Source organism: Empidonax traillii, unplaced genomic scaffold, assembly GCF_003031625.1.
Source record: "Empidonax traillii isolate 1590-97213 ecotype Southwest subspecies unplaced genomic scaffold, ASM303162v1 scaffold1135:size174554, whole genome shotgun sequence".
In the NCBI taxonomy this organism is placed as follows: Eukaryota; Metazoa; Chordata; class Aves; order Passeriformes; family Tyrannidae; genus Empidonax; species Empidonax traillii.
Window position 1 is genome coordinate 97,944 of NW_020956328.1, and position 9,781 is coordinate 107,724.

A 9,781-nucleotide genomic window follows, 5' to 3' on the forward strand; every position below is an offset into this window, starting at 1 on the left:
ATGGGATTCGTTGTCCCTGGCAAGAACCCACCCTTTCACCAGAACCTTCTGTATTTCCCTGCATATAAGCTGTCTTCTTGAGTAATAAACTGCCATTTTGTGGGTCACATATTGTGTGTGTGTGTGCCCGTTTCCTACACAAAATGCGCCCTGGGCCTGACTGCGTGGGCACAGCCCCCCCCACGCGCAGTCAGCTGCCAACAGCATGAGTTCACAGGAAGAACCCCTTTTTCCCCTTCCCCTTCTTGGTGTGGGGGGGGAGATCTCCATTTTTGTCTTCTCCTGCGCACTGGAGCCCCCCCCCCCCCCCCCCCCCCCCCCCCCCCCCCCCCCCCCCCCCCCCCCCCCCCCCCCCCCCCCCCCCCCCCCCCCCCCCGCTGCTACTGCCAGAGCCAAACAGTGCCCCTGCCAGCCAACACAGAGCAACTGCAGGCTCTGCTCCTCCAGAGATCTGACAGCACCCCCTCCTGATCGTGTTTACAATTGCACCAAAAGGTGGAAAGTACTGAATTTTTTTTCTTGGAGGGGACTTTTGGGTACAGGATTTTTGTTTAATTGTTTTTGTGTTCTTTTGTTGTTCTGACAATACACATATATCCTTTAATAAAGGGTTGTTATCTTTTCTTTCTCCACACTTCCTCAATTGGAGCCTCTTAATTTTGGATTTACAACTGCTGAAAGGGAGGAGTTTGGTCTTCCTCATCCTCCTTAGCAAAACACTTCAGTCTCATTAAACTGAGAACAGTATATACATCTGGTATCCAAAAAAAGTCAATATGCCATGTAGCACACACATTACAGAACCCCCTTAATAAAGATGAAAGAGCTAACAGTATAAATCATTAAAAAAACTAAAAATAACCAAACCAAAACCACAACTACATGCTACACCGAAACAAGGTTTTTTTTCCCCTAGATGTAAACAGGAAAACAGCTTATTAACACACATTTCCCTCCTCCCCCCAAAGGTCCAAAATAATTCAAAAAGTAAATGCTCTGAAAGATGCAAGACAGTTTAAAAAAAACCAAAAAAAAAACAAAAACACAAACAAAATCAAACAGACCAAACAAACAAAACCCTTACTTTAGTACTTACTATGTAAATGCAAATTATTTTACAACGAAATTAGTTATTTGCACATGGAATTCCTTTGTTTATTACATTTAACTGTCCTCTTTTTAAGGAAAGATGATTGCTACTGCACACAGAACTGATGAAGATCAAAAGACTGGGGGGAAACATGGAAAGATTTTTTGTATTTTATTGATCTAGAATAACTTTCCTTCACCTGTAGTAATTTTTAGAAACACTAGTTTTAGAAGAAATAGGTGTGCATGTACTGAAAGTGTCATTAACTTTTAAGAATGTCCAAGAGAAAATTTTAGGAGCTCCTTTAAGGTGTTAATAGGAACAATGGGAATGAGACAAGGTCTCACCTGACACAGTACCAACACCAATCACAAGGCATTCCACAAATGCATCCAGTGTAAACGTAGGGCCTAAAATTGCCATTCTACGTGAAATATTTTCTCTTGCTGCATACTAAAAATAAAAATTTCTGTACATTAGCATAAAGACAAAAATCAAAGTAAGGGAGTGCATGACATGATTAGTAAATTGAGTATTATGGTGATAAGGCCTTAGAAAACAGATGCTAAAAATGAACTATTATAATACATTCTTTACTTGCTTCATTTCCCACAAGGTATACTTTGACAGGATTTATTTACACAGTGAGATTACTTAATTTTCAAAGTCTCCTCCACCTTTGGTTCATCAGTATTCTAAACTTGTACAACACTGATGGGCATAGATTTTAATTAAAGTACACTGGGAAGAACAGAACTTACACACTTTATAGAAGCCATTTATATCATGGCATCTCAAAAGTTCTTGCAACCACATATCTGTACCCTAAATTTTATTATTATTTTTTAAAATTATTTAACTCTCTAGACTCAGTTGTCAGAAAAAGAGGACATAAAAAACGTTAAAACTTTCCCCTGGTGAGAAAGAGATTTCCTCATGAAGCCATGCATGGAAAACCCAAAAGTGTTGCTTTGCTGTTGTTGGTTTGGGGGGGAGATGGAGAGAAGCTGTGGTGAAAACTTATTTGTGAAATACTTTCTTTGAAAATTAATAAAAATGTCAGTACTCATAATTCTTATATAATAATATACAATACACTATAATATTGCATACATAGAAAATATACAGTATACTCATATATACAGTATATTAGCATATTACTGTATGTTACATTGTATTTTGTCACAATCATTATGCTCAATTTTCATGTACAGTATTTTGTAGGTAAAAATTATTTTCACTAAAAATACTTTTATAATTTATAACGTCTGTTAGGGATAACAAGAAGTGCTTCTACAAATACATCAACAGCAAAAGAAGGGGCAAGGAGAACCTCCATTCTTTGCTGGACATGGGGGGGAACATAGCCACCAAAGATGAGGAAAAGGCTGAGGTACTTATAACCTCCTTTGCCTCAGTTTTCAACAGTAAGACAGGTTGTTGTCACGGATCTGCCAACCAACCAGCCCCCCCCCCGGGCTGAAAATAGTTTTTTCCAGGTGGATTTCTGAAGAAAAAAACAATCAAAAGTTTTAGTAATGCCTCTGCCAATTACATATTTAAGAAAACGGAAGAGAAGGTTGTGACGCAGAAGGAAAATGGAGGAGCCAGCATAGCAGCTGGCCCTGTAGGGCCCGGGGGTGAGCCCCCCCACCCCAGGCTGAGTCTGGCCCAGGCAAGGGGGGCCAGGGCCCCCTTCTCTCTTGTAACAGAGTGGAGAAAAAAAATCTTTAGAAAAGAACTGGGACAAGACTACTGAAGAAAGAATTTCAGGCAGAGAGATAGCACAGCCTTCGAGGTCAAAGCTGGCAGCTAGAGGAGAGAGGAGAAAAGCTGAATGGGGGGGCTCCTTTTCCCCCTCCCTCTCTCTGTCTCTCCCTTTAGCAGGGAAAAGACTGAAAAATAAAAATCCCTACCACCTGTAGAAGATTGTTGGGGAGCGGAAACCCCCCTCTGCAGCTCATAAAGTAGCTCACACTGAAGCAGAGTGCATGAAGTAGGTGTGACTATATGGGAAGGCCTAGAATGAAACAGATTCCTGCTGGAGACCTGTGGCCCATGGAGAGACAGACCTACACTGGAGTGAGACAGCCCGGGTAGGATCTTGTGATCTCAGTGAGGAATCCATGCTGGTGCTGCTGAATTTGTGACCCTAAGGGACAGCAGAGAATGGAAGAACTGTTGCCTGAAGGTAAACTCACTCTAGAGAGGTCTATCAAGGATTATCTCTCGTGAGCAGAGACCCCACAGGAAACAGGGGTGGACTCAAAAGCCATTATCCCTTGTGAGCCTGTAGTGAAGATCCATGGTAGGCAAGTGTCCCCTTGCAGTCCATGGAAGATCCCCACAGGGCCTGGGTAACCCCGCAGCCTCTAGTCTTAGCCCAGGAGTGGGTAAGCCCAGCCCTGAGGTCGACATAGAAAAGAGAGAGAAAGAGAAACAGTCCAAACTGCAAAGAATCGGAATTTTCATCCTAGAGATAATAGAAGAAGAACTTTTGAGTGTTGCAAAGTTATTTGAAAGACCTGTAGCTCTGGAAATAGAACAGAGACTGCTTCTCCTCCTGGACTGATACAAGGGAGGATGGGTATTTCTATAAATACATAGTACTTTTGCCTAAATAGAAATGTTGTATATATAGTTCTTTAGTTTTTATCTTGCTAGTAATAAATTTTAATATCATTCTCCCCAATCAGATCTCTTCTGTCTGCATTAACCTTCTCTCAACTTATAGCAATTGTGTGGGGGGTGAGAGGAAATTGACCCAGAGCAAACCCACGACAGGACAACTGGCCTCCAGAGCTGGTAGACAGAGACAGGAAGCCAAATAGCTCCCCTGTAATCAAGGAGGAAACAGTGACCTGCTGAGCCACTTGGATCCTCACAAGTCTATGGGACCAGATGGAATCCATCCTAGGGTGATAAGGGAGCTGGTAGAAGAGCTTCTCAAGGCGCTCTTCATCTTTTACCAACAGTCCTGGCTCTCTGGGGAGGTCTCAGACCACTGGAAGTTGGCGAATGTAACGCCGATCCACAAAAAGGGCTGCAAGGAGGAGCCGGGAAACTACAGATCTGTCAGCCTGACCTCAGTGCTGGGCAAGGTTATGGAGCAGATCATCCTGAGTGCAATCACACGGCACCTACAGGATGGACAAGGGATCAGACACAACCAGCATGGGTTTAGGAGAGGCAGGTCCTGTCTGACCAACCTGATTTCCTTTTATGATCAGGTGACCCACCTGGTGGACGAGGCGAAGGCTGTGGTTGTGGTCTACATGGACTTCAGCAAAGCCTTTGACACCATCTTCCATAGCATACTTCTGAAAAAGTTGGCAGCCTGTGGCTTGAACAGGTGCACTCTCTGCTGGGTTAAGAACTGTCTGGATGGCTGGGCCCAGAGAGTGGTGGTGAATGGTGCTGCATCCAGCTGGTGGCCAGTCACTAGTGATGTCCCCCAGGGATCAGTGTTGGGTCCAGTTCTGTTTAATATCTTTATCGATGATCTGGATGAGGGGATTGTGTCCATCATTAGCAAATTTGCAGATGACACCAATCTGGGGGGGAGTTTTGATCTGCTGGAAGGCAGGAGGGCTCTGCAGAGGGACCTGGATAGGCCAGAGAGTTGGGCTGATTCCAAGGGGATGAAGTTCAACAAGGCCAAGTGCTGGGTCCTGCACTTTGGCCACAACAACCCCCTGCAGCGCTACAGGCTGGGGACAGAGTGGCTGGAGAGCAGCCAGGCGGAAAGGAATCTGGGAGTTTGGATTGACAGGAAGCTGAACATGCACCAGCAGTGTGCCCAGGTGGCCAAGAAAGCCAATGGCATCCTGGTCTGTATCAGGAATAGTGTGGTCATCAGGACCAGGGAAGTGATTCTTCCCCTGTACTCAGTGCTGATGAGGTCACACCCGGAGTACTGTGTCCAGTGCTGGGCCCCTCATTTCAGGAAGGATAATGAGGTGCTGGAGCAGATCCAGAGAATAGCAATGAGGCTGGTGAAGGGACTTGAGCACAAGTCCTATGAGGAGAGGCTGAGGGAGCTGGGGTTGTTTAACCTGGAGAAGAGGAGGCTCATGGGGAAACCTCATCACTTTCTACAACTACCTGAAAGGAGGTTGTAGCTGGGTGGGCGTCAGTCTCTTCTCCCAGGCAATCAGCAGTAGGACAAGAAGGCACGGTCTTAAGCTGTGCCAGGGGAGGTTTAGGTTGGATATTAGGAAGAATTTTTTTACGGAGGGAGTAATCAGACATTGGAATGGCCTGCCCAGAGAGGTAGTGGATTCACCCTCCCTGGAGGTTTTTAAGATGAGACTGGATGTGGTACTTAGAGCCATGGTCTAGTGTGATGGTTCAGACTTGGCTCCCTGCCAAATGCCCAACCCCCCAGTAGCAGCCCCTCTCTTCTCCCTTCCTACTTCCCCCAGGGCAAAGGAAAAAAACTATGCAAATTGAAGAACCCGAAAATATCAAGTTAGTTATATAAAATATATATTTTATGTATATTACAGTTAAGATGCTATGTACACAGCAAACAGGAATCCAAACACTCCCCGAAGGGATAGGGAAAGGGGAAAAAGGGACAAAAGGAAACAAAAAGGGACACCGAATAGATATGCACAATCAAACCCGAGAACTAGTAAAATAACTAGTAAAACAAATCTCACCACATCCCTTAGAAAGCAGGATTGGCAGACACGGTCAGCACTCTCCAAGCCTCCACGTGGCAGGCCAGTGGATGCTGCAGGCCTCAGCCTTAGATAAGCGAGACCAACGCAGGGACCCACTGTTCCTGAACCTCGCCGGAAGAGAAGAAGAATGAAGGCCTCTCCTCCCTTCTTATTTATACCACGATTTACGTAAAAATTGTATGGAATACTGGGAACACTGCCCCTTCCTTAGTTACAACCTGATCATCAAGGAAGGCCTGGATTAAAACCACCACATCTAGTAACCATGTTGGTGTTGGATCAAGGGTTGGACTTGGTGATCTCAGAGGTCCTTTCCAATCCATCTGATCCGATGATTATATGTTTTCAGAACTTACAATATTAGGAAATGACCAAATATATGATGGGCAAGATATATTGTTTATCCTTGGTGCAGTGCTGTGTTGTGTTAATTGCATTAGAGCATTAATATGTTCTAGCTACACATATGCCGTATTTGTTCTGCTACTATTTTTGTCTAGAAAGTATGGAAGTTATTCTATATTAGCATGGTTATTTATATACTGCTCCTGAGCCCTACAAATTGATTTTTTTTTCTATCAGTAAATGGAAGACTTAGGTGTCGGTTTTCTAGCCTCCTTAATAGAGCTATAAGCACTGCTGTTTATAGTTCTAAACCTATAAAGTCCTCATACATAAAGTTAACTTGGATCACATGATTATGCACACTAATTTTACAGTGTTATTATTCATTTGAACACTGATTTGAGTTAAAGACAATACAAAATATAGAACATTACTTAAATCTGATCCTCTGTTCCTTTTTATATATCACCAACACAGTATTCACCTGTATGTCTCTCCACATGGATTATTCATCTTTGAATATTAAATTTAAAAGCTCCATTGTAAAAATCAGTCAAACATGCAAAAAAAAAACAAAAACAAAAACAAAAACGGAACCAAAACCCCCTGACCTGTGAGTTGGAACTGAGTGCAAATTTTGCTAATGCACTTATTCCTGAAAGATCAATCAGAATCAGGAAGAGCAGTAAAGCTTCACTGAAAAAAAAAAAAAAAAAAAAAAAAAAAAAAAAAAAAAAAAAAAAAAAAAAAAAAAAAAAAAAAAAAAAAAAAAAAAAAAAAAAAAAAAAAAAAAAAAAAAAAAAAAAAAAAAAAAAAAAAAAAAAAAAAAAAAAAAAAAAAAAAAAAAAAAAAAAAAAAAAAAAAAAAAAGAAGAGAGGCATATGTTAAGAGTAAAATTCAGGGTTTACTATAAAGGGAAAAAAATGAAGAAAGAAATCCAGAAAACAATTCATTATTTACTTTAAACCTGTCAATTCTTTATCCAAGAAGAAGTGAATTACCGCTATAGTAAAAACAAAACTTGAGAAAACTGTGAAGAGACCAGTAATACCCTTAAAAAAATAAATTGGAAAATTCTTTTTTATATATATTTGAAAATAAAGACAAGAAGAAAAAAGGAAGAATGAAATGCTATGCCTTTAGATCAATTCTGATGCAAACAAATGCCAATTCTCATCTCTCTTTTTATACAGATATTTAAATCTACAATTTATACTGCATGCAAAGTAAGACTGTGAGAAATCAAAGTCACAAATCTCAGTAACCAGCAAAAAGGAAAGTTGGCCTAGCTCTATATTTTTAGAGTTTCACACAATAAACAATTATTTCAATAACCACTTTTCCAATGTTTATATAATCCTATAAAATCTCTCATAAAAAAGGAATTGAAGATCTATACAGAACATTTACAGTGCTATCTAGCAAAGAATTAAAATAACCCTGTTCTGTACGTGTTAAAACTCTTACATTTATTATCAATTTATATGTTACCAAACAGTTAAAATGCACACAGCAAATAAATAAAAATTTAAAAATCAGATACAGTATCTAAAGTGTATTTTGACCCAAGCTGCCTCAAGTTCTGAAACTGAAAATACATATAAAAGATAGCTATACAGTGTGTGATTGTCAGGATGATGATGTCACTGATCAGAACATCCTGTTTGAAATACAAAGTTATTTAGTTAGCTTTTACATTAAGTAGTGACCTGTTTTTAAATTTGAGTAACAAACAAAAAAAATCCATTGTGAATCTGCACTAAAACTGAAGGTGTATGGGGTCTGCATGGCAAGGTTTTGGTAGCTGGGGTGGGGGAAAGCTACAGGGATGGCTTCTGTAAGAAGCTGCTGGAAGCTTTCCCTATGTCCAGCAGAGCCAATGCCAGCCAGCTCCAAGATGGACCTGCTGCTGGCAAAGGCTGAGGCAATCAGCAATGGTGGGAGCATCTCTGTGATAATGCATTTAAGAAGCAGGGGATGGGCAGGGGGACACACACCAGCAGCCGGAAAAGAGAGGAGTGAGAATATGTGAGAGAAACTGCAGACACCAAAGTCAGCGAAGAAGGCAGAGGAGGAGGTGCTCCAGGCAGGCGCTGGACTGGAGGTTGTCCTGCAGCCTGTGATGAAGACCATGGTGAAGCAGGCTGTCCCCCTGCAGCCCATGGAGGTTAAAGGTGGAACAGAGATCCACCTGCAGCACATGAAGGACCCCACAACAGAGCAGGTGGATGTGCCCAAAGGAGGCTGTGACCCCATGGGAAGCCTGCACTGGAGCAGGCTGCTAGCAAGACCTGTGGACCCACACTGGAGCAGGTTTGCTGGCAGGACTTGTGACACCACGTGCAACCCATGCTGGAGCAGTTTGTGAAGAACTGTAACCCATGGCAAGGACACACCCTGAAGAAGTTTGTGGAGGAATGTCTCCTGTGGGAGGGACCCCATGCTGGAGCAGGGGAAGAGTGTGAGGAGAAATGAGCAGCAGAGACAATGTGTGATGAACTGAATGCAACCCACATTCTTCATCTCCCTGTGCTGCTCACAGGGAAGAGGTAGAGTAATTGGGAGTTCAGTTGAGCCCAGAAAGAAGAGAGGGGTGGGGGGAAGGTGTTTTAAGATTTGGGTTTATTTCTCATTACCCTACTGTGATTAGATTGGTAATAAATCGATTTCCCTGACTGTTTTGCCTGTGATGGTAATTGGTGAGTGATCTCTCCCTGTCCTTATCTCAGTCCATGAATCTTTCATTATATTTTCTCTCCCCTGTCCAGTTGAAGAGGGGGAGTGACAGAACAGCTTTACTGGGCACCTGACATCCAACCAGGGTCAACCCACCACAGAACCTTTGGAATAAAATAAGTATCACTGCTAGTCTGTCTTTAAAAGATTAAAATATTGCAAAAAATATGAATATTAAATGCTTGTTCACTCAATACCATGGCACTGCAAGTTAGGCTTAATTAAAACATTCTGTAGGTTCATCACTGCTTGCATCTAGCTCTAATATCCAGCATGGGAAAAGGAGGAAATAAAGAAGTTTCTATGTAACTACTTTCCTCCTAATTCATCACAACCTTATCTTATTCTACAGAAAACCCTGCATTTGCAGATTACAGTAAGTACTATAACATGAATTTAAATCCTTACTCTTTCAAGTTTGGGGCACTCATAATTCCAGCCACATATCTTATCATTCCCAGTAAACATCTTCATGGACATTATACAGATAGTGAGAGTCACTGTTCCTACAATGACTTCCCATGGATGAGAGGCTACAAAAAGACCATGCATTTGGAAGAGTCTGGACAACATTTTCAAGACTGTTTTTCTATACTTAACAAACCTGCAACAAAAGAATATTTCATATAAGCAAGTACAAGATTAGGGGGAAAAGGATAGAGTTATATAAATTTCTGTAGGTCATCTCTCAGGAAAAATAAAATAAATTAAAAAAAAACAACCAAAAACCACAAATCAAAACCAGTTAACAGATAAATAAGTAAACTTATCTTTACCTTTCAACTTTCCATGTAAAACACATTAGTTTCTAATCTTCTGAAATACAATATTATCTGCTCCTGCCTTGTCAATCCTTTTTTTAATGCACATCTCCCTTGTTTCTTCAAAAATCTTACTAACGACTCCATCACTTTCATGACAT

At 41.5% G+C, this 9,781-nt stretch overlaps 1 pseudogene; it reads right to left on the minus strand.

Moving 5' to 3' along the window:
* Positions 1–9,432, minus strand: part of LOC114068858 — a 28,770-nt pseudogene extending 19,338 nt beyond the window's left edge.
* Between the last annotated feature and the right edge of the window lie 349 nt (positions 9,433–9,781).